We start from the raw sequence: 26,028 nt of genomic DNA on the forward strand, positions 1-26,028 counted from the left end.
TCGGATATGTTTTGACTCCAAAATATGTCTTCTACTAAGTCTGAGTGGTGTCCAGTTTAGTTGAAGTCTGTGTTTTTGATGTTGATTTCTCTTGCTAAGAAATTAAGCAATAGGACCCAAACCATCCTAACCACAAGAGCTTAACATTTCCAGAGAAGGGAAAAAAACACTGAAACTTACTTGAACTGTAATGAGCCTGAAAATGGAACGTGCGGGGAGGTCTGCCAGGAGGCTAGGGAAACGGGGAAAAGCAAGAAGAGTCTTGGTGGGTTTCCAGTACTGTTGAGGGGAGAAAGTGCCCTTAATGCGGGTCTGTGCTTTATCAAACATCTTTTTAATTATTACCCATGAATTTGCCAAAAAAGTTGCCAATCTGCCAGTTCAAAGGTACAGACTCCTTGGCACTTGTGTTTTTCTCATCATGAATGAGCTCCTTGGGCATTTTCTGAACCAGCAGGGCTGAGCAGCTGACTCTTGTCGTGGCCCCTCCTAGCTCCTGCTCCTCTCTGAGGGTCTACCTAGGCCGCCTATTTCTTAGGCAGCTCATGTTCTCTAATGTTTTTTAAATTGAAGTTTTTATGGAAATATAAGATATACAGAGCAGTCTACAAATCATGTAAGTATAGTTCATACATTTCCTCCCAGTGACCATGCCCAGCTGCCCTCAGATAAAGAATTATCTGCCCTCTGGGAGAGACCACAGCTCTGCCCAGTCACAGCTCCCCTCCTCTGGTGTAACCACCCTGCAGACTCCCACCACCACAGGATAATGTTTCTCAGTGTCTCTTTAACTTGAACTAGCACCCATCTATTCTGAGTGGTTCCAGGGCGTCTGCCCGAGGGTGAGGGCTGGGCAGCCCAAGGAGAGGGTTACAGTTTGAACTGTGTCCCCTCAAAAGACATGCTGAAGTCCTAACTCCCAGGACTTCAGAATGTGGTCTCATTTGGAAATAGGGTTGTTGCCGATGAAATTAGTTAAGGTGAGGTCATGTTGGAGTAGGCTGAGCCCCTAGGCCACGTAACCGGTGTCCACAGAAGAAGCATCCACATGAAGACAGACACCGGGAGAACCCTATGTGAAGATGGTGGATTGGAGTGATGCATCTACAATCCAAAGAACACCAAGGAGTGCCAGCGAACCCCCAGAAGCTAGAAAGAGCCAAGGAAGGATTCTCCTATACAGGTCTCAGAGGGACCACGGCCCTGCCAACACCTTGATATTGGACGTTCAGCCTCCAGAGACAGTGTATGTGTGGCATGTGTACAGTGAGATGATACATTTGTGTCGTTGTGAGCCAGCCCATTGGGGGTACTTTGTTCTCGCAGCCCTAAGGAACGAATACCGACGGTCTACGGTGGGCCTGGTGTTCTGAGTCCTCTGTTCCGCTTCCCCCAGGGCGCACCTGTCCCTGGGTCCTGGAGTTGCCATGGCTATACCCTGTCCAAGCTGCTCCTGTCTGGTCTGGCTCACAGAGGGCCTTCTCTTGCCCCTGGTCACTCCATGTCTGTTATGTGCCCTACAGGAAGGCAGAGGTTTCATTGCCATATTCTGTGGCTTTTTCTTTGTGTCTTTACTCTGCCCTTCATTAGCATTTTCAGACGCAGCCAGTTTCATTTTCCTGTTTCCTGACTTGCCCAAGAGCAGACCTTGAAAACCTGCCTTCTGTGGGTTCCTATCTTTGCCTGTCTGGGTGTCTGCTGCTGCACCTTGCCCATCCCCCAGACCCAGACTGGGGCCACTCCGCTGTCCAGTGTTCCCCAGTTCCTGTGGGTCAGCATCATCTTTAATAGGAAAAAAAAAATCCAACTTTATTTTTTAAATGAAATACCTACTTTCAAATAGTTTGGCATGTTGTAAATAAAGGTTTTATTTTGCTGTAATTAGTCATATCAAAGACCGGTTCTCAACTGAGAAAATAAGAAAGCCGGATCAAAAAGCGGCCCAACAATTAGGCTTTAGTAATAAGGAGCTCAGTGGAGCATGGTAGATGGCTGAGTCCTTGCTCTCTCAAAGGACTAGTTTTAGACTGTTCTACACTTTATCTGTTGTTGTTGTTTTTTTCTGGACTGAGTTTCTGGTGCTGGGGGAACCACAAGGACCATTCTGTTGCAAAGTCCCCATGGTTACTCCACTGACTCAGGCCACTTCCTGTGCTTTCTTCTGTGCCCTTCCTTTGGGACCGAGGGACTCACTGGTGGCTTCTGTCCTAAAATGCTCTTAGTATAGTTTCGGTCCCTTGGCCTCATGTGTCCATAGCCAGGCTCCATGGCAGAGTGGCTGTGCACTCCTGAATTGTCCCCTCCTGTCCCCTCAGAAGCCTTTGCTTACTGCTAATAACTATGGGAAGTCTTCAGAACTTCTTTTTTTTTAATCCTCCCCCAAGGATATTTTTCCATTGATTTTCAGATAGAGTGGGAAGGAGGGAGGGAGAAAGAGAGAGAGAGAGAAACATCGATGTGAGAGAGACACATCGATTGGTTGTCTCCTGCACGACCCCAACCGAAACTGAGGTTCATGTCCTTGTCTGAAATTGAACCCACAGCTCTTTGTTCTGTGGGCTGATGCTCTGTCCGCTGAGCCGAACTGGCCAGGGCTTCAGAACATTTTCAAATGTTCTGGGAAGTTTCAAAATTTTAAGTAATCCTGGTTTTTGTTGTGGGTCTTATTCTCTTGCTAAACTTCTTTCAATTTCTAGTTGCTGTTGTTTATAGAATATATTGATATTTATATTTTGTCCTTTTAGGGCATGTTTTATGTTAACCATATATTCTTTTCTTTTTTTTTAATATATATGTTTTTATTGGTTTTAGAGAGAGAAGGGAGGGGGAGAGAAACATCGATCAGCTGCCTCCTGCACGCCCCCTACTGGAGATGGAGCCTGAAACCTGGCATGTGTCCTGACTGGGAACCAAACCTATCAGCTCTCCATGAATGGGACAATGCTCAGCCAACTGAGCCACACCGGCCAGGGCTTACTCATGTATTCTGTAAAATATACTTATTATGTAATTGAAAAATAATAAAAGAGTGCACTTTGAAGCTGTAGTTTAGAGGTTAGATTGAAGCAAAGGATTGTGTTTGTATGTTTAATTGTCTGTGTTTAAATGTGTGGCCATCTAGATTTGCCTTTTGTGCACCTGCACTCTCTCAGCTCAAACAGTCCTTGCACCTTGAGATCTTGTGCCATGTGACAGGTGGGTCATAAATACCTCTGTTGGATGGATGGATGGACAGATGGATAAATGGATGGTGGCGTTACTTCACCTCTTGGCTAGTGATTTCACTGAATTACTGGTAGGATACATTTCAGTTGAGTTCATGGTTGTCTCTTGAAGCCTGGGAGAGTTTTTCTAAGTCCAGGAGGATTTTGTGGGCTGGAGGCCAGGGATCTAGAAGCAGTGTTATCTCTTTAGCTTGCCTATAGAATGTGGTAAAACATTTGGCTTAGTTTTTGAAAATGGGGCCGAACAGAATAACTTCATTGTGACTCCCAGTATGCTAGAGTTACTTCTTTCATTGGAAACCCATATTTAAAAAATGTTTTTCCTTCTTGGAGATGCTGTATACGTCTTTAGAAATCTACTAGGAGAAGAGACCTCCCTCCCTCCAAAAAGAAATGATCCTGTTTGAATTTCCTTTGGCATTTTCTAGACTAGGTTATTTTCAAGTGTGAAGAATGCAGCCATTTAGTAAACAGTTATCCATATGATAAAACATCTGCCTTTTGAAGTTTCCTCAGATTATTTTTTTATAGAGAATACCGTTAAAGGTATAGGGATCCCATATGGGTCTTCATGTATTTGTAGACTTGACTTCAGTTTACACTCGATAATAAACTTGAGTTAAAAAATTGTAATTAATGGAAAAGAACATTGTTTATAGTCAAACGGTTTAAAGGTGTGAACATCTCAAGATCAAAGACCAGCATTATACTGCTTTGGTTAATTATTTGCCTTATCAAATATTGACTCTGGAATATACTATAGTAGGCACTTCCCAAACCCTTGATTCTAAAAAGAAACTTGGTAAAAAATTCTGTGGGGTTGTGCCTTGGATTATTTTCTGGCCAGAACACAAAACAAAGCATTCCAGAGGAAATTTTGATTTATCTACTTGCTCAAACATTGATTTTTTTGCCCAGTCAGTGTGTTTTTCAGGAAGAGAAAGTGGTTGTAAGAAGATTATTTTCTGTATCTACTTTCTCTTCAATATGTTTTGTTTTGTTTTGTTTTTAATCCTCACCCAAGGACATTTTCCCATTTTTTGCACAGATAGAGTGGGAGGGAGAAAGAGGAAGAGAGAGAGAGAGGGAAACATCGACGTGAAAGGGACACATCGAGTGGCTGCCACCCGCACGACCAACCAGGGCCGGGGACAAACTGCAACCGAGGTACATGCCCTTAGTGGGAACTGAACCCGGGTCTCTCCGGACCGCAGGCGGATGCTCTAACCGCTGAGCCAAACTGGCCAGGGCTCTTCAATATGTTTTGTTTCAACAAGATTATTATAGAGTTACCTTAACTAGAAATTTATTTTCTCATTTAGAATGCTATTTATTTTCCTTTTTCAAAGATTCATAGTATTTCAATATCTCGGTGTTTTTATATGACGTCAGCTATTAAAGGTTTTAGGGGGGAAAGCCCCTCTATTTATTTATTAATTTATTTTTAATTTTAATTTTTTTGTTAATCCTTACCCAAGGATATTTTTTCCATTTATTTTTAGAGATTGTGGAAGGGAGGGAAAGAGGGAGAGAGAGTGAGAGAGGGAGAAACATCAATGTGAGAGAGACACATCTACTGGCTGCCTCCCACATGACTGGGATCGAACTGTAATTCAGGCACATGCCCTTGACCGGGAATTGAATCTGAGACCCTTCAGTGTTCTGGCTGACACTCTAACCGCTGAGCTGATGTACACTAGCCAGGGCCAAAAAACCCTCTATTTAAAATGAAATTTCTCTTTGAGACTATTTCTAGCAATTTGTAAGATTCGCTGACTGGCTTTTGCAGATTGGATAAAAGAAATTTGGCTCCAAAATGACATTTAAATAAGCAATTCTCTGAAAACAACCCAAATGTCTACTAGTGGGGAATGGTTAACTTTGTGATATATTTGCTTAATAGAATACAGAACTGAAAATGTATGAACTAGACCTTTATTTATCAGTGTGGGTGGACCTGAAAATCGCAAGTATAGAGTAGAAAACACAAATTTTAGAATATTGTATGTTTATTATGTAAACATCACAGAAAACAATATTGTAGACCATATGTTTAGGAATGTGTGTGTTTGCACCTGTGTATGAATACAAAGTGGGCTGCCTACCTATCAAATCATGATAGAGGCTGCCTCTGACCGAAGAGGAACAGGAGTAGAAAGGGAACTGAAATCTGTGTTTGACAAAAATTGCTGAAAAGATATGGTATGTTAGTTTTGGGGTTCATGAGCATTTGTTCTATTGACATTTGGACTTCTATTAACATTTTTTGTGATAAAAAAACACCATGTAATATTTTGCAAGGAATTAAGTTCCAACTGGAAGCTACGAATTTATCAAGACTGGGACCGAGACTGAAGCCATTCTAATACATCTACATTTTATGACGTTATTCTGTGAGAATGGAAGTTGACAGTGAATCTGAACATGAGGAAATCTCGAAGTGGACCTGGCTCTGGAGAGGCTATAATGGTTTATAGGTTCAGAATAAAGACCCCAGCAGCATTGCTTAGGCCAAACCCTTGCTTGACATCTTCTACTCTGAGATCTTGGACAAGTCAACTTCTCTAAGCCTGTTCCCTTATCCGTAGGAAGAGAACCCCAGTGCCTGTCTCCGCGCCGTGGGGAGGACTGTGTGCGTCCACGCACATAGTAGCTATGCAGCAAAGGTTAGATTTTCATCGTCACTCCTGTTGGTAGCCTCGATGCTTCACTGTGCCGTTTTCATTTTCATGTCAGAATCTTGGCTAAAACTGTTGTGTTTTTTTCTGCCTGGATTGCTTTTTATTTCCACCCTAATTTCATCTGGTTAACTCTTGGAGGAGTTTTCTGAGAATGATCTCAAATTCTTCAGAGAATCTCCCTCATCTTCTCCACCTGGGTCAGTTCTTACTCAAACCCCAACTGTCTTTTAAAAGTTACTTGTGGCCCGGCTGGTATGGCTCAGTGGTTGAGCGTCGACCCATGCACCAAGAGGTCGCTGGTTCAGTTCCTGGTCAGGGCATATGCCCAGGTTGTGGACCTGATCCACAGTGAGGGGCATGCAGGAGGCGGCCAGTCAATGTTCTCTCTCATCGATGTTTCTATCTCTCTCTCCCTCTCTCTCTCTCAAATCAATAATAAAAAAAGAAAAGTTACTTGTGAACTACTAGCTCATTACTCTCTCTCTTCTGGATTGTAAACTGTTCTCTTCTTTGCTACTGTATCTTCAGTATCTAGAACTGTCTTTGACTTAGGGTAGGCGTTGGGAAATTATTCATTGACTAAATGAACAAAGTTACCCCAGAAGGTGAAAACTTTCCAAGTTAAAATTTGACTCAGTGTACTTTGACTAAAGGATTAATCTTCTAGTGTATTAGAAAATAAACCTAGGCATATATACTTTTATTAAAACATGTATCATATGTATGGGTTTATTTGCAATAATAAATTATAAGGTACCCCAAATGAAGACTTACATCATATATTTAATTTTTGAGGTTGTAGAGGTTCATCTGATGATTGGTAGTAATGTAAATTTATCACATACTTACTTTTGTTTGTGGAAAGCAGGAAAACTTCCAACACTTTAATCTTAAGGTTTGATTTGTTTATCTGATTGTTTACCCTCAAATTAACTCCTTTTTTTTTTTTTTTTTTTCTTTTAAAAATAGCAAAAGAGGCCCTGGCCTGTTTGACTCAGTGGTTAGAGCATGGGTCCACAGACCAATGAGTTGCGGGTTCAATTCCAGTCAAGGGCATGTACCTCGGTTGCGATTCATCCCCAGCCCTGGTTGGGGTCATGCGGGAGGCAGCCACTCAATGTGTCCCTTTCATGTTGATGTCTCTCTATCTCTGTCTCTCTCTCTCTCTCTGTCTCTCTCTCTCTCTTCCTCTCTCTCCCTCCCACTCTATCTGAACAAAAATGGAAAAATGTCCTTGGATGAGGATAAAAAAAATATAGCAAAAGAGGAATTAAATAGGAGATGATATTTCCTAGATAGCAGAAAAAGCTAGGCTCAATCAGAATAAACTGATGTAATAAGTAGTTTGAAAAAAGGGCCTCTGTAAGTCAGATGGAATGTTACTTACAAGTTTTTTTTACTTATTAATTTTAGAGAGAGAGAGGAACATTGATTTATTGCTTCATCTATCCATGTATTCGTTGACTGATTCTTATCTGTGTCCTGAGCAGGGACTGAACCCACAACCTTGGTTTATTGGGACGATGCTCTAACTTTTTTTAAATATATATATTTTTTAATTTTTGAGAGAGAGGAAGGGGGAGGGAGAGAGAGATGGAAGCATCAGTGAAAGAGAAACATTGATTATCTGCCTCCTGCACATCCCAAACTGGGCATTGAACCTGCAACCCAAGCATGTGCCCTGACCAGGAATCCAATGTGCAACCTTTCGTGCCTAGGATGACACGCAACCAACTGAGCCACGCTGGCCGGGCTTGATGCTCTAACCTTTAAGCAAACTAAAACAGTAAACCCATTTGGAAGGGGGACTGACTTTCAGGGCTGGGAGGAAAGGCAGGAAACTGGTTTCTTCTGAGTTGTGGGTTTATTTTCTCTGGGAGAATACCAGATGCTTTGAGATCTGAGGAAGGTCTTTGTGTTCATATGTTAGCATATTTATCCAGGAAAGATACTACATGGGATTTTGATCTCATTGCAAGCCCAAATTTATCAACTAAGTAGGTGAGCAGAGCAAAAATATGAGCAAGCAAGAAACAGGAGCTTTCTAAGCATTGAAGGAATTTTTATGACTCAGATGGGTGGTAGAGAGGTGAAATTCCAGCATTAGAAAAATAATGCCATGCTGTACGTAGATAAAGAACCCTCCAAATTATAGCCTTGGGAGACTTTCCTCCTCTCCGCCTTTGGGGATTTTATAACACAAATTACTGGGAAAAATTACTTTGTAGCCACATCTGTCACCCTGCCTCTCTGTTAATGGTAGAATGCTGACATCATAAATAATTGCATTTGAATGCATATATTCATTCATTCATTCATTCATTCATCAGAAAATGCTTATTTATCTGCCAAGCCCGGAGTAAGAGTATCATTTTTTTCTTTAAGAGTAGTGAAACATTTCTTCCTTAGAATTGTGCAAAATTAGTTATTGCTCAGAAATGGGACCTGGCGAGTACTGCAAGATACCAAGATGCAAACGTTTTTTTTTTGAGATTTGAATGTGTGGACTCTTAATACCCTGCTTATAACCACTTAACCTTTTTATTAATCATTAGCCCCCAAATCAAGGGTAAAGAGGACATTTGAAGTTATTTGGTAGAAAACTGTGCACTTTGGGAAACACTGGTTTAAATAATATTCTATTGCTTATAATCAGGCTCCATCCTTGACAAGACCCACAGTCTTGACCCACAGCACTGGCATCACCTGGGAGCTTGCTACAAGTGCAGATTCTCAGGCCCCACCCAGAACTACTGAATCTGAAGTGTAACACAATGCTCAGGTGATGCCAATGAACATTAAACTGTACTAAGCCCTGCTGTCCAAATCCCTCCCAGGTGGTTTCTAGAACAGACTATCTTTAGTAACGAGTGACTCATTACCCAGAAATTTTTAGGCAACCTAAATATTATCAGGTTCTTCTGTACCGAACTCAAACCTGAGTCCTTGAATGTTGCTTTCACTGGCTATGCCTTAACCACTGGTAGCCTCCAAGGCCTGGCTCATGCTACTTCTTTATGAAGACCATCTGAACAGGAGACTGGGCTATCTTATTTCCTTCCTTGATTTAAGCTTCCCTGGGCATTACTAAATTCCTATTCTCACCATTGTTCCTGGTGTAATATTGAGATTTCTTTACTCACTTATTTAGACTAGAAAATCTTAAAGGGCCCCTCAAACTAGATTATTGGGATTGCCTTTTTACATCAGCTGGTAATAAGTAGCAGTGGGTAGAAGATGATAGGAACACAGGAGCTGTATTTTTATACATGTGGGGAGAATGCTGTTGAGGCACAAACATATCATTATCCATGAGCTCCTAGGTTCACAATTCTGTCTCATGGTGGAAACTCCTGTTATAATAACGGCCATGACGGTGCACTGCCTTCTTTCTAATTCCTAAATGCGTCAACTGCTTAGCACTTCAAAAGTGAAATGCATATAGGAATATATGAAAACAAGAATTCTGTTTGTTTATAAATTTTAAGATTTTAGTCTTCAGATTTGAATTTTAGATTTAGATTAAGATTTTAAACTTTTAAGAAAACATTCTCAGTAGTCCAGAACTCAGCACATCGACCAAGTTCGAGTTCCCCTAACGGCTTTCAGTAATGTGTTTGCACACACTCCGAACACACAGAAATGAGCTTAGTGCACTCAGTTTTTACATTTCTTTCTCTCTTTACTTGGTAGAATCTAAACATTTTTCATGTCACTATGTGATTTTCATAATAGGGCATAACGATTTCCTTATTGTAGGACATTAGAGTTCATGAGTGGCTTCTGAAATAAACTATTTGGCATATTTTTGTTGGTTTCCATATTTGTTTCTCAAGAATTAAAAAAAAAAAAAAAAAACAACTTTCTACTAACACAGGAAGTACAGAGCTACAGTTTTTGTTGTTGGGTTTTATATCAGGGTTAGTCTTATGTAAGAAAAACTATAACAAGAGTATGTTAAGATTTTTTTTTCCCCAAAAATGTTTTGAGAAAGTGGTCACAGCACATTCTTAAACTAGTTGCTGTTTTTACTAATTTCCCCACACTTTCTCTTGCTGTTTTTATTTGCCTTGATCTCCTCCTCATTCTCCGCTCTACTCCTCCTCCCTGGGCTCCCCCTCCCTCCCCTCCCCTTCAAGGGTTTGCAGAGCACCAGCTCCTTCTCTCACCTCCTCATTTAACAATAAAGCTGTGTGTGTGTGGAGAGAAGCTGAAAAATAAGACAGATGGTTCTTTCATTACCAGGTTGCTTTGGATTAATTGAGCTGGCTGTGTTATTTTTGTCAAGGAGACTGAGCTGGATCCTGTGGATAACCAGTCATGAACCACAGTAATGTAATATATGCTCCTGTTTTTGCTGTTGGATTTTTTGTTTTGTTTTTGTTAATTTCATTATCCTGTCCGGCATTTGGGGAGGGGTCAGGAATGAGTTGACGAAAGTAACGTTTTCATGAAAATGTTTTCAATGGGTTGTTTCCCTCGTGGCGAAGCCATTCTTAGAAGCATGCTGTCTGTGTGTTTCATTGCAGTACTTGCACGTGAAGAAGCAGCACAACCGTGTGGGCTAATTTCTAGTGGTACCACAAATCAGCAGACAGCCCCTGAAACCCGGCACTCTTACCACGTTCTTCATCTTCAGGAACAGAGCACCTTTGGGAAACGGATTCCTTAAAAGTGCAGGTAAGCAAAGGCAGCACTGCCATTGACTCAGACTTGTAAGATGGAGTTAGAACACTTGAAATGTTTGATACGTTTCCATCTGTAGCAGTGATTTTATTAATTTATTAATTGGTTAACTTATTTAGTTAAAATCCTCACTGGAGGACATTTTTCCCTTTATCTTCAGATAGAGTAGGAGGGGGGTGGAGGGGGAGAGAGAGAGAGAGAGAGAGAGAGAGAAACATCAATGTGAGAGAGACCTACCGCACAATCCCAACCAGGGCCAGGGACTGAACTACAACCGAAGTACGTACCCTTGACCGGAATCGAACCCAAGACTCTTTGGTCTGCAGGCCGACACTCTAACTGCTGAGCCAAACCGGCCAGGGCTCTAGCAGGTGACTTTAAAATACCCTCTCCTTTGTCTGTAGCTGCCTGTGAATTTATCTCTCATGAGTTCACATGGGGCCAGAGGGCCTATGAGACTATTACGATAACCAATGACTCTTCAGCATACCCCACAGCTGAGCTAGGGTAGTTTTAAATATTACTTTTATTCTCAATATGAATGGGCCTCTTAGGACTGACTGTTTTTAACCAATCTGGAAGTGAAAGGGTAAGAAAGTTCTGAGGTTGAAACTAGAAGATTACATGAGTCACAACTATTGTAGAAACTGCTGTTAACAAGCTGTGTGACTTGGGGCAAGATGCTTGCCCTCTCTGTGCCTTGTTTTCTTGATAGAATGATCTTGAATTCTCTCTCTGTCTTTAAATGCTACAATTAATAACAATTTTATTGAAGTACCTTAATATAATTTTTAGGCATATTCTCTTTAGTATTCCTGGAATCTCAATTGATAAATTTATTCTGAGAAAGTTCTACAGCTCAACTGTCCACCAGGAATTAGCTCAGAGTTTTACCCATGAATTCATACAGTCTTTCTGGTTTGTTAAGGCTCATCAGAGAACAATTGTTCTACCAGCAGATTTGTTCATTACTGTTTTATTTGGAAATTGTTTTGTGAAGGGCACTTACTGACTGAGAACTTGATGCTTTAGTGGTACTGGAGAAAGTGGACATTTATAATGGTTTTGGGATTTAGTCCTTGAGGTTCTCTTGATCGCTTTATTATTCAAACTGAAACCACTCCCGAGTGAGTTCAAAGTCCTTCCCCAGTGTCCTGAGACCTCAGGCGTGCAGGACTCCTGAGGCTGAAGGTGGGGCTGGGGCTTCGGGTCTCACGGCCAGAAGCATCTTAATTTAGTGGATCTTGGTGATTTGGGGAACTGCCTTTTCTGTCAATCTGTACATCTCTTGGCATCAAGAACATGGACCTATTTTGAATCTTTGTAGCATAATGGTGCAGAGCATGGCTTCTGGTGTGTGCCTGAAAACCCAGACACTTGCTCCTTGGGTATTCTTGGGTACATTATAACTCCTTGGGCTCTAGTGTCTTCATCTGTATGATAGGGGTGACAATTAGTGCCTTTATTAAAGGGTGGTTTTGAGGATTAAAAGAATTGTACATCTAAAGCATTTCAAACAGTTCTGTCACCTAGTGTTCAGAAAATTTAAACTCCTTTTATTGCCATCCATTGCGGTAACAATTCTTCTTCCCCCATTCTGTAGTCCAGGGCCAATGAGTACTCAACACTTCCCACCTTGTTAGATATTGCTGATTCACCCTGGGAGTTGCTTCTGTGCCCAGAACACAATATTTGAACCCTTCTCAACATTATAATGGATCTGAATCAAAGTGAAAGATGTAACCTATTCTCCAACTCAGGTTATTTGTAAAGTTCTTGATTTTATTCCTTGCTTCAATTTGACATGCTAATGAGAAATCTGAGTTGTTTGTTTTTACTGAGATTCAGAGCAGCTTTATTATGAATAGCATAAAGAGGTGTGGCTTTTATATCCCTGTCTAATTCTAAGACAAGTTTTGCTAGTGAATTAGTTCTGTCTTTAGTGCATTTCATTTTATATTCAGAACAAGATGAGTAAGACTTCCTATCCCAGATGTTTTGAAATGTTGACATGAATGTGCAGAAATAACAGCTAGCGTAGTCACGGAAGCTTAGTTTTTTGAGGCTGTCATTCACACAAGGCCACGAATCCTGTAGGATCTTTCCCAGGGTGTTAGAAGTTAGTTTTTCATTGAGGGTTTGGTGTATGGGCAGCGAATATTTCATTAGTTTTAAAGGAAGAATTAAAACAAGATTAGGAGAGTCTTTACCATGTGCCAGACATTTATCTAAGTGCTTTATACTTACTACTTACTAATAGCTCTATTAGGTAGCACCATTATTCCCATGTTCCAGAAGGGGAAACATAGGTATAAAGAGGTTAGCAACCTCCCAGGGTCATACAACTGGTCAGGGGCAGAGCTGAGTCTCAAACCCAGGAGGCTGATAGCCAAGCCTGGAACCCTAACACCGAATAATGTGGCTACCTACAAAAAAATAAATTGAATGAAGAAGCTGAGAAGATGGAAATACCAACTTATAGAAGTCTTCAGTGCCAGGCTAAGAGATTTTACATTTATGTGGCAGACAGTGAACACCACGTGACGTTTTACTGTGGGGCGGGTGGCAACAGAGAGGATTTTATGGCAGGTGCAGCTTGTGAGCTGGTTTAAGAAGGAAGATTAGAGATTATTGCTAGTAGCTGAGAAGTAATAAGAACGTGGCTTTAGGAAACAAGATTAAGATAAGAGCTTGAGAACACCTGTATTTAGGTGTGCTGAAGAGGAAGAGACGTAGAAGCACAGGCCGAGGAGTTAGAGGGGTGCGACCCCGGCCTGTGCAGTGCCACCCAAGGGAGGTGCTTCAGGAATGCAGACCCACAGAGCACAGAGAGGACCGGAATGGGAAAAAAGACACGAGGAGACCAATCCACATGCAGATATCCTCCTGTGCTGCAACACTGCTACTTCTGAGTGAGGTAACCTTTGGCAAGTTCCAGCTCTTCTGAATCTTGGCTGCCTCTTCTGAAATACGGTTCAATGCCCTGAATCCTTGCTCTTTCCTAAGATCTGGAATTCTTGGGTCCAAATGGTGACTAGCAATCATCGGAAATGTTGGTGTGAAGGTTTGGCTGGTGACTCGGTGGCAGTTTTAGGAGAATCGGGAGGTGCTAGGGATGTGTGTCCTTCAGGTGTACTCAGAGAGGAGTCTAGCGCAGGGGCGGGCAGGAGGGGGCTTCCTGTTGAAACGCAGTTTATTCTTGTATTACTTATTACGTATTTTTGCTTACGAACAACTGTAAAACTAATTTCGCCCATCCCTGTATTCCCTCTCAAAAATATCAGTAGCATCATAGTGATACTGGTAGTAAAATGGAAGGATAAGGCTGAAAACAAAATAGAAATAAAAATGATTAGGCAACTTACAGAGAAATGACAAACATCCCCAAGAATAGTGAATGTTTTCTGAAAGCTACTTTTCAGAGTCTCACTAGCTTCTTTAGAGAAAAGTCTGTTGATTGGAAATTTGAAAAGGTCAAGCCCCGAAGAACTTGTAAAAGAAATAGCATGGGCCCTGACCGATTTGGCTCAGCGGTTGGAGCGTAGGCCCGTGGACTGGAGAGGCCCGGGTTCGGTTCCCGCTAAGGGCACGTACCTCAGTTGCAGTTTGTCCTTGGGCCCAGTTGGGGTCATGTGGGTGGCGGCCAGTTGGTGTGTCTCTCTCACATCGATGTTTCTTTCTTGCTACCTCCCTCTCTCCTTCCTGCTCTGTCTGAGGATGAATGCAAAAGTGTCCTCGGGTGAGGATAAAAATTTAAAAAAAAAGAGATAGCATAGATGAACTTCCAGTTCATCTCAAAAACTCTTTTTGGTGAAGCCCTGGTCCTCCCAGTGGCACCTTGTTCCCTTTTCCCTCCTACCCCCAGAGCTCCCCAAATACACAGACCACCTGGAGATTCTGTTCAAGTGCAGATTTGACTCAGTGAATGAAGGAGTGGAGCTGAGATTCTGCTTTCCTGTCACGTTCCCAGGTAATGCCAGTGTTGCTGGTCAATGGGCCACACTTTAAGTAGCAGGATCCAAAATGTTTAGCTTTTCTTCTTACAACAGATAATCAATTTGAAATAGTGTAACTTGGTCCCTCACCAGACTGTGAACTCTGTTCCCCATGTCCTGAGGTAAATGAGCACCTGTGCTGTAAGAGCTCCAATCCCGGGAGTGCCACACATGGGGATTAGAGGGAAGGACTTAGCCTTTATTACTTACACATGGGAAGACCCACTGGCAGCTGGTCAAGGAAGTTTCTGACTCAGCCAGGCTGGGCAGGGGCTTATCTAGCAGTGGGGAGGAGGAGGAGGGAGCCGTTCAGGGGACAGCATGCATGCAGGCCAAGGACAAATACAGAGTCTGGTGAGACTTGCTGGCTGTGAAGGATGTGGGAAAACATTCGGGTCTGAGCTGCTCTGTTCCTTGTGGCCACTGGCCAGGCGGACACTGTTTAGCTGACTGACTGGTTAGATCCTCCTGTGATCTGACAGTACATGCATATGAGTGCTAGATATTAATAGAGTGATCATTTCTTACCTCTGTCAGTGGTTTGTGAGTTTCAGTTCTGTCAATAATTTGAATTGTAAAAGGTAGGGGCTTTTTTTCTTTTAACTGAGAGATTAAAGCAACTCTGTTCAGAAATAGGCACCAGAATGCAATATAAAATTTTCGTGTAAATTTAAACATACATTTACTATATGACCCATGAAGACATAGGCCCACCACCCAAAGGCTTATACTTAAATTGTCAATGTAACTTTATTTACAGTAACCAAAAACTGAAAAGAAATCAAATGTCTGTTAGCTGGTGAAGTGATAAACAAATGATGGTATAGCCACACAATGGACTGTTACTTAGCAATACAAAGGAATGAATTCCTGGTAGAAGCAACAATGCAGAGTTGTTTGTTTGTTTGTTTGTTTGTTTTTTCCAAAAGCATTATACTAATTGAAATAAGCCAGAAATAAGATAACTGCATGATTCCATTTACACAGACTTTTAGGGAAAGCAAAGCTACAGCGATAAACAGATCATGAGACAGGAACAGGGAGAAGGGTGACTACAAAGAGGAATGGACATGGGAACTTGGGTTGATGGAAATGTTTAGTATGATTTTGGTGGTGGTTATATGACCATATGCGTTTGTCAAAACTCATCAAATTGTACTTAAAATGTGGCTAATTTTATTACATAAAATTTTTATCTCAGAAAAGTTAATTGAAAAAATTGGCCATAATCATTAACCTGTAAACAGTATCCAATACTCCTTGGAGGCTATCTTATTAGTGGGGTATTAACATAAGGAAATAGAGAAAATGTCCCCTCTGGGAGAGGAAGTGGGTCTCTGGGAGAAAATATGATTACATAGTAGGAACATAAGAAGTTCCCTTAAAAACCTCTTTGTATATTTTCATTGTAGCTGAATCTAAAGGGACAAATCTTGAAAACGGAAGCTTTAGTTCATTATTTTTAGCATCTTGAATAGTATACTATTAGTTGACTGATTTGAGTGTGTCCCGCTGTGCTACTAAAAAAAACAAATTCTGCTGAAACATCATTTTCTTTGTTTTATATTCTTTGCAGTGAGCACATCCAATTTTCAGGGGAAGATTCAGTCATCTGCTTTGGCTTAGCTTTAATTAGGTGAAAATATCTGTCTACATATGCCAAGGATGAAGTCTAACAAAAGCATTATCTATCTTCCAAGACTGAAAGAGGAAAGTACGTGTGTGTGTACAGAAACCAGCTGCATGTCATTGTATTAGCAGAACTGAGGGAAGAGGAGAGAAAGGAAGTTAATTACACATGTTCTTCTGTCTTGCAGAAAGAAAAACAACAACAGTGTATTTAGAAATCAGTCAGAAAGTGTATAGTCAGTCCAATCTGTTGAAATTATGTAAATAGTTTTTTGGGTGACACATAAATCAACTTGTAATTTTCTATTAATTTACTCAGCAGTGTCAGAATTTCTTCCCCCTTAATTTGTATCAAATAGCAGTAACTCAACACTTTAGATTTAAGTTTAGCTTTTTCAGGTATGATAGTACATATCAATTTTGTATATGCTATTTTATTCCTTATGTATGGTCTGTTGAGCACTTGCAGGGCCTTGTAGCAAAATCCCATCAGCCAGACTAATGATTCATTAAGATTTCTCTCCTTTTTTATTTATTTTTAATCCTCACCCAAAGATAATTTTTTATTTATCTTCAGATAGAGTGGGAGGGAGGGAGGCATGGGGAAGGAGGAAGGGAGAAAGAGCGCGCGCGCGAGAGAGAGAGAGAGAGAGAGAGACAGACAGACAGACAGACAGACAGACAGACAGACATCAGTATTGATGTAATAGAGAGACTTCAACTGGTTGCCTTTCACTTGACCCTGACCAGGGCCAGGGCCCCAACCACAATCAAGGTATTTGCCTTCGACTAGAATCGAACCCATGACTTTTTGGCCTATTGTCCGGTGCTCTAACCACTGGGCAAGACTGGCCAGGGCAAGATTTATTTCTTTAATTGTGAAACGACTAGTTTTACACGTTAGTGTTTCCAATAAGTATATTTTAATAAATGCATGCATTTAATGTGTATCATTCTCTTTACTTTAAAAAGCTATTAAGTGAATATATTAAGTTCAAGATGCTATAGTTTAAAAATACAGTAATTTGAGAAAGACAAATATCACATGATCTTACTTATTTGTGGAATATAATGAACTAAACAAACTGCTGAACAAAATTAACCCAGAGACATAGAGGTGGGGTACAGACTGACAAGCCTCAGAGGAGGGGGTTTTGGGGAGGAGAGATAAACCACAGAACTTATATGCATGTATGCATAACCAATGGACATAGACAACAAAGCTGGGGATGGGGCAAGGGGGAAGGGGAGGAGGGTGTCAATGGGGGAAAAATGAGAAACATCTGTAACAAAAACAAATTAATAAATAAAAAATAAATTAATTAAGCCCTGGCCGGTTTGGCTCAGCGGTTAGAGCGTTGGCCTGTGGTACAGAGAGACCCAGGTTCGGTTCCCGCTAAGGGCATGTACCTCGGTTGCAGTTTGTCCCCAGCCCTGGTTGGTCGTGCGGGTGGCAACCACTCGATGTGTCCCTTCACATCGATGTTTCTCTCTCTCTCTCTTCCTCTCTCTCCCTCCCGCTCTGTCTGAACAAAAAATGCAAAAATGTCCTCGGGTGAGGATAAACAAAAAAATAAATAAATTAATTAATTAAAAAAATAAAAATACAGTAATTATAGTTTCCTATAGTGTGCATTTAAAAAGTCCAGACAGATCTGAGTTTGCATTCTGGCCACTGCTCTGGGAATTGAGCATGTCCAGCATGGGGATAATAGTGTCCCTGCTTTCTTCATCGCATGTGCAGAGGGCTTAGTACAATGCCCAGCAAGTACTTAAGGACCTGTGCTATTATTTACAGGATCATCAATACCACAGGGTGTGGGTCCTTGGTATGGAAATGAGGTTATGGACCCTTTTGGATCATCCAATTTGTAATAAGGACTACACTTAAAAGGACAGTCAATGAGTTGAAGAGGACTGAGACCTTACATCCATCATGGTGGGTCCCTTGTGTCTCGGCTAAGGTTTGGGCTATGTGAAGATGACTAGGTCTAGCCCTGGCTGGTTTGGCTGAGTGGTTAGAGTGTTGGCCTGTGAGCCAAAGAGTCCTGGGGTAGATTCCAGCCAAGGCCACGTGCCTCAGTTGCAGTTTGTCCCTGGCCCCCTTTGGGGTCATGTGGGTGGCAACCAATCAATGTATCTCTCTCACATCGATGTTTCTCTCTTTCTCTCTCTCTCTCTTTCTCTCTCTCTCTCTCCCTCCCTCCCTCTCTTCCTCCCACTCTGTCTGAAGATAAATGTAAAAATATCCTTGGGTGAGGATTTAAAAGAAAAAAAAGATGACTAGGTCTAGGAGGCTTTAGGGGACCCATGGAGCTGGACCAGAATCTAGACATTAATGCAAAGCTGGAGCTCAGATTGCAGACAGTAGTCATAGACTGAGTCCTCAATGCAAAGAGGAAGGAAGACAGGGTGTAAGCTCTGTTGGCCAAGTTCTGACAGTCTTGGTTGGGAGTCAGTGTGAGCTGAGGCATGGTAGAGACATGAATGGGGAAGGGCCTCTCCCAGGGCTGAATAAACACAGGTTGTCAGCAGGGCCACCTGGTAAGGTTGTAGAGATGAGCCATGAACAGGGGCACTTGGCTAAGGGGAATGTTGTGGCTGAAATTCGGCCCATGCCAAGATATGTGGCCATGGGGCTATGTGAAAACAGAGGGTGTTTTTTTTAATCTGCACAAAGATGCAAGTTACTGGGCATTACGGTTGAGCAGCAGTGTGTTGGGTGTGTGTGGAGACAGAGCGGCAGAAGAGCAGGACTTCTGTCACAGGAAGCAGAGAGCATAAGGGGACAGAATGGATGAGGAGATGGTTTGGGATCCTAGTTACTGATGAATTTGAAGTTCAGCTGCAGAGCTGCTGGGGTAGCTGAAGGAGAGGAATGCAGACACGGAAGAACTAGGCTCTAATTCAGGGACCCGGTCTAGCAGACATGTCCAAAGTCAGCGTGGAATCAGCAGGAACCTGACTAAGCCGTTGAGCTGCTATTTGAGGGCTCCTCAGGCTCCCTTCCCATGGGCCAGGATGAGTCAGAAGCTTGAAGCAGGCTGAGGCTGCACGTGGGCACGAGGAAGCGCCTGCAGCCAGGTCCAGAGGAAACCAGGCACAGAGGAGCCAAGCAGGCTGGGTCTGTGGAGACATGCTCAGCTTCTGGAAAATTGAACTTGAAGGGTTCTCCTTCCTTGGTGGTGTATGATACTGGGATACCCACAGGGTTTTTATACTTGGTGAATAGAACGATGCTTCCAGAATTATTGCTGAACATATGAACTTACTTTTTGTTTTCCAGGAGGTTGTTGGAAAAAGCATTAGGAGAGCCTAGAAATAAAAATATGACCATTTTCACCCTGGCCAGTTTGGCTCAGTGGATGGTGTCAGCCTGCAGACCAGAGAGCCCAGGTTCGGTGTCCGCTAAGGGCACGTACCTTGGTTGCAGTTGTTTCCCGGCCCCGGTTGGGGTTGTGTGGGTGGCGACCGGTCGGTGTCTCTCTCTCACATTGATGTTTCTCTCTCTCTCTCTCTTTCCTCTTCTCTCCCTCCCGCTCTATCTGAAGATGAATGCAAAAAAAAAAAAAAATGTCCTCAGGTGAGGATAAAAAATATATATATAGGACCATTTTCAAGTGACATTTTATAGATTATTTTGTGTGTGTTTTTACAAGCAATGCTGTCGTGGTTTCTCTGGGACCCAGGAGTGTGCATTGAATGAACCAAGCCCTCTCTAGCTTGATTCTTATGCAGACTAAAGTGTGAGAATCACTGCCCTAGAACACAGAACCACGGGGAAAAAGAATGGATTTACTAAACTCCACAGGAATGGGATTGAGAAGAACATGGTTGTGAGTAGTAGGGTTTTATTTCAGCACAGTTTTTGACTATAACCTTACTGTCCATTTCACCAACCCCTAGAATTGATAACTGCTTATGGAGCTGGTGGGATAGATGAATTAGAGAAGGTTTTCATGTTAGTCTGGTATCAGAAGGACAGGTCTGTGTGCATTTGTGAAAGCTCGTGGGGGTAGGCATGGGCTCTGGTCTGGTAGGTAGGGTTTTGAGTCCTGGTTCTGCTGCTCATCAGCTCAGGAAAGTGACTGCCTCTCGGGGCTTCATTCTCCTCAGCTGTAAAGGAGAGCTCTAAGTTGACCACATCCCCCCACAGCTGTGAGAGTTACATGGGACAACACCCCCAGAGCCTTTATCGCAGGCCTTGGCACAGGCTAAGCACGCGTATCTTAATGATTCTCATCAGCCATTATTCACTGGACATTTCCCATGTGCTAGGCATTTGGGGTGAAAAATTAATACAAAGCATCTAGTTATTGGACCTGTCACTGTCTTCAGCAGCTAGTTACTTATCACCTTCTATGTGGCAGGCATTGGTAGAAGTGCTAGAAATAAAACGATAGAGCAGACAGTCCTGTGTTCGGGGCTTTCATTCCAGTAGGATAACCAGTGCCATATCTGTTGTGGTCTCCGTATTTCAGCACATCCTTTTCTTCCCTCCATGGTTCTTTTCCTCCATGCTCTGGTGTCCTGGAGCAGTGATCCTCTCCCTCTAGGATGCAAATGAATCGAACTGGAAGGTGCTTGTTTCAAGGCACTTACCTGAGCCCCAGAGATTCCGATCAAGCAGGGAATGGAACGAGCCCAAGTCAGTGCTGGCCCGGGACCCGCCATGGCAGGTTGGAGAAGGCTGCCGAGACCCACTTCCCTTTCCCCAGTATCTGATATATTGACCCTTTCAGAACGCGAGCTGCCAGTGGAGCATGGTCAGGCTGTCACAGACTAGGATCCTCTCCTTTGAGTTCCCCTTCTGCCTTTTATTTTGAGAGACAGGATAACACCAGGAATAGAATCCTGAATGAGCAGTCATCAGACCACAAGTCTATTTCTGTCTGTCAGACTGTGTGACCTGGGACAACTCATGTCAGAAAGTCAGAAACTTTCAGTCTTTCATGCATCAAGATCATGCCTGCACACCCACTTATTAAGCTTGTTTGGATCCTCAAGTGAAGTGGACATACAAGTGTTTAAGCAACTTGGAAGCTCCACACAAACAAAATATACTTTTATTTTTACTTATTATTATTTTTTTTTATAGATTTTTTTTTTTTTTTTTTTTTAGAGAGAGGACGTGAGAAGGAAAGAGAGAGCAAAACATCGATGAGAGAACATCAATTGGCTGCCTCTTGCATGCCCTCCACTGGGGATCAGGCCCACAACCTGGGCATGTGCCCTGACCGGAAATCAAACCGGCGACCTCTTGGTGCCTGGCTTGATGCTTAGCCACTGAGCCACACCGACCAGATATACTTTTATTTTTTAAAAGAAGAAAAACTCTTGCCAAGATTGGGCTCATTTTCTTTTTTTTCTTTTTTTTTAATTAATTTATTTTTGTTACAGATGTTTCCCCTATTCACCCACTGATTCCCCCCTCCCCCACTCTCCCCACCCTGTCCCCACCTTTGTTGTCCATGTCCATACATACATGCATATAAGTTCTGTGGTTTATCTCTCGCCCCACCCCCTCTTCATGGGATTGTCAGTCAGTCCATGTCTCTGGGACTACCACATTCCTCAGACTGTTACGTTCATTATATTCCACAAAATAAGTGAGATCATGTGATATTTGTCTTTCTCTGCTTGGCTTACTTTGCTTAGGATAATACTTTTCACGTCCCTCCATGTCGTCTCAAAGGATAAGAGATCTTTCTTTCTTATAGCTGCATGGTACTCCATTGTGTATATATACCACAGCTTTTTTATCCATTTGTCTATTGATGGACATTTGGGCTGTTTCCAGATCTTAGCTATTGTAAATAGTGCTGCTACAAACATGGGGGTACATATATTCTTTCTGATTGGTGTCAGGCTTCTTAGGGTATATTCCTAGAAGTGGGATCACTGGGTCAAATGGAAGTTCAAGTTTTAATTTTTTGAGGTAATGCCATATTGTTTTCCATAGTGGCTGCACCAGTCTGCATTCCCACCAGCAGTACACTAGAGTCCCCTTTTCTCCACATCCTCGCCAACACTTGTTGTTTGATGATTTGTTGATGGTGGCCATTCTGACAGGTGTGAGGTGATACCTCATTGTTGGTGTAATTTGCATCTCTCTGATGAGTAGTGATGTTGAACATTTATTCATATGTCTCTTAGCCATTTGTATGTCCTGTTTGGAGAGGTGTCTATTTAGTTCCCCTGCCTATTTTTTAATTGGGTTCTTTGCCTTCCTTTTGTGCAGTTGTATGACACTCTATATATTTTGGAAATTAACCCCTTATCTGATATATCATTGGCAATTATGCTCTCCCATAGAGTGGGTTGCCTTTCCATTTTGATGATTGTATCTTTTGCTGTGCAGAAGCTTTTGAGTTTGATGTAGTCCCATGTGTTCATTTTCTCCTTTGTTTCTGTTGCCTTAAGTGATGTATCAGTGAAAATTCTGCTGTGTATGATGTCTGAAATTTTGTTGCCTACATTTTCTTCTAGGATTTTTATGGATTCATGAGTCACATTTAAGTCTTTTATCCATTTTTAGTTTATTATTGTGTATGGTGTAAGTTGATGGTCTAGTTTTATTTTTTTGGATGTAGCTGTCCAATTTTCCCAACAACATTTATTAAAGAGGCTGTCCTTACTCCATTGTATGCTCTTGCCACCTTTGTCAAATATTAATTGAGCATATTGCCTTGGGTCCATTTCTGGGTTCTCTGTTCTGTTCTTGTGCCAGTACCAGGCTGTTTTGATTACAGTGACTGTGTAGTATAACCTGAAATCTGGTAATGTGATCCCTCCAACTTTGTTCTTCTTTTTCAAGATTGCTGTGGCAATTTGGGGTCTTTTTAGGTTTTATATGAACTTTTGAAGTATTTTTTCTAGTTCTGTGAAGTATGTCATTGGTATTTTGATGGGGATTGCATTGAATCTATAGATTGCTTTGGGTAATATAGACATTTTAATGATGTTGATTCTTCCGATCCATGAACAAGGTATGTGCTTCCACTTTTTTATATCTTTCTCTATTTCTTTTTTCATTGACCTGTAGTTTTCTGTGAATAGGTCCTTTATTTCTTTGGTTAAGTTTATTCCTAAGTATCTTAATTTTTTGCTACGATGGTAAATGGGATTGTTTTCTTAGTTTCTCTTTCTGTGAGTTCATCATTGGTGTATAAGAATGCCATTGATTTCTTGACGTTAATTTTGTATCTTGCTCCTTTGCCAAATTCATTTATTAAATCTAGTAAATTTTTGATGGAGTCTTTGGGGTTTTCTATGTATAGTATCATGTCATCTGTGAATAATGACAGTTTCACTTCCTCCTTTTTAATTTGGATCCTTTTTATTTTTTCTTCCTGTCTGATTGCTGTGGCTAAGACTTCCTGTACTATGTTAAATAAGTCATTTTCACATGTGTAAGTTATTCATATGTTGGGTTCCCTATAATTTAAGAAGAAAGAAACATTTGATCTCAGCCAGTGAGTCCTCCTTTCTCTTGAGGCTCTCTATTCACATTTTGGATGACTAATTGCTTTAATGAAAAAACCTCTGTAAAGGACGTCCTAGGAGGACTCGGCCTGAGGAGCAGCTGCAGCAAGGAACCTGGCATCTGTCATGTTTTATGTCAAGAACAGGAAAACTGGTTTGTTTTGGTAAATGAAGGGCCTTATAATTTTTTTAAAAGATTTTTATTGATTTTTAGACAGAGAGAGAGAGAGAGAAAAACAAAAATAGACATGAGAGCTAAACAGTGATTGGCTGCCTCCTGCACACCCTCTACCAGGGATCCAGCCCACAACCCCAGTCATGTGCTCTGACCGGGAATTGAACCAGTGACCTGTTGGTGTACCGATGATGCCCAACCAATTGAGACACTCTGGCCAAGGCTATAATTTTTTTTAAAGCAAGCCTCTAAGTGGTTTTCCTTTGAATACTTTTGCTCAAAGCCAAATGGCATTCCATTTATAAAATATATTAGCAAATTTGTTTATTTAGGGAAGCTTTTTCCTGTGAGCAAGCAGAGGAACTATAGTTTATCACAAGGATATCCTGGCCGGTGCAAGTCTGTTTTGCAGCATGAATAGGGACACTTTGAAATGCCTGTGAAATACAAGACAACGGCTGAGCCTCCTGAATTTTTTTAGGTGGTTGTCACAGTTCTCTTTAGGAGTGGGCTCGTTTTACTTTTTGAAGGGGAAAAAAAAGTCCCCTCACACTTCTTTGTTTTCAGCTAAACTACACTTGTGAATTAAAAACAATAAAAATGTCAGTTTCCCATACTTCTGTGCTCTGTGAAATAATCCATACATTCCCCAAAGAATGTGTTTTGGGTGACAGATAAGCACATTGAATTGTAAATACTGAATATTTTTCTCTGTATCACATGCTGTCTTGTCTTAGATGTAAATATGTCTTAAAAATTGCTGATACTGGGGTCCCCTTGTTGGGTGTTTGCATAAATGATGGTAGTCTGAGTGGAGCCTTCAATTTTCAGTTTGAGTATTTAGGTTGTTTGGTGACTGTTTTGGCCCTGGTAAAATGCCTTCCAGGACAGTCTTAGAAATATCCTAGAAGAAGAAGAGAAAAAAAATCCTATATTCATGTTTGGGTGATACCTACATGAAAAAAAGTATTTTGCTGAGGTCACTTCAGTCAGAGGGATGAGACAAGCCAACTCCATGTCAGCTCCCCGTCAGCATGAGAGGCTCTGTCTCGTGGTCACGCGAGGCATGGCTCATGACCTCTGGCAAAAGTGTTTCACAGTCACACCTCTCTCAGCTGAACAGTGAATGGACTTCGAGAACCAGGCTGGAGTCCAGGTCCTTGACCTTCCAGTTCATCCAGAGCAGGAAAAGGAAGCAAAGCCGCCATTTGTTGAACACATGGTGAGGGCCGGACTCTGGACGATCTTCCTTGTCTGGCTGAGTCATCAGTTAGCCACTCCAGCGATGCGTCTGACATCCCAAACACCTCACTGTCTTGAACTTTGACTGATAATCCCAAACCTGAATTCTCTCCATCTTGTGGATTTTGCCAATGATTGATTTCTCAAGAAACACAGACCCACTCATTATTATGCAATTTATTTCTTGCTTTTTACCCAAATACATTTAAGGTGGTTTTAAAAATACCCCACAAGCCCTGGCTGGTTTTGCTCAGTGGTTAGAGCATCGGCCCACAGACCAATGAGTTGTGGGTTCGATTCCAGTCAAGGGCATGTATCTCGGTTGCGGTTTGTCCCCCGCCCTGCTGGGGTCGTGCGGGAGGCAGCCAGTCGATGTGGCGCTATCACGTTGATGTTTCTCTCTGTCTCTCTCTCCCTCCCTCCCTTCCACTCTATCTGATAATAGGTGGAAAAATATCCTCGGGTGAGGAATAAAAAAATAAAAATACCCCATAATACATTTAGATAGCATACATTCAGTGGGTGAGGAACACAAAGTGGAAAGGGAGGCACGGGCCCGAGGGGTGGGAGCCGCGGGCCCGGGCGCACCTTATACATGCTTCGCGCCCGTTGTCCTCAGTGAATGTTGAGCTTTCTGCCAAAGCGACACCCCATTGCATGTTCCTGTCAGGCCAGTGAGAAGACAGCACAGGCTGCATGAAGGATGGGCCAAGTCTCAATCTGGCTTTCTCGAAACCCATGCATGTAACCATATTGCAAAAGAGAACAGCTGACTTCATGTTCCTGCACGCAGACGCAGGAAAATCCCCAGACATAAAATCTACCTCCGTAAAGGAGGGCAGGGAAATACCAAAAGAACCAGGTTGGCCGCTCCAGTCTGGTAATTGATAGAGTTTATTATGGGAAACTTA

General features: G+C 42.0%; 1 protein-coding gene across 12 annotated transcripts in view; it reads left to right on the plus strand.

Moving 5' to 3' along the window:
• Nucleotides 1-1,040: 1,040 nt before the first annotated feature.
• Nucleotides 1,041-26,028, plus strand: part of ST3GAL6 (ST3 beta-galactoside alpha-2,3-sialyltransferase 6) — a 62,754-nt gene continuing 37,766 nt past the window's right edge. For 2 of the 12 annotated variants that reach the window (XM_036243481.1, XM_036243477.1), the window contains exons 1-3: nucleotides 8,553-8,687; nucleotides 10,151-10,240; nucleotides 10,435-10,585. The gene's annotated coding sequence lies outside the window, so the exon portion shown is untranslated. Of the gene's footprint in view, nucleotides 1,247-5,812; nucleotides 5,891-8,552; nucleotides 8,688-10,150; nucleotides 10,241-10,434; nucleotides 10,586-14,407; nucleotides 14,562-16,162; nucleotides 16,301-18,013; nucleotides 18,155-26,028 lie in introns of those variants that run through there. The other 10 variants (XM_036243470.1, XM_036243473.1, XM_036243475.1 and 7 more) reach the window with 10 other exon arrangements.

This window comes from Molossus molossus, unplaced genomic scaffold (genome assembly GCF_014108415.1).
Source record: "Molossus molossus isolate mMolMol1 unplaced genomic scaffold, mMolMol1.p scaffold_m16_p_5, whole genome shotgun sequence".
In the NCBI taxonomy this organism is placed as follows: domain Eukaryota; kingdom Metazoa; phylum Chordata; class Mammalia; order Chiroptera; family Molossidae; genus Molossus; species Molossus molossus.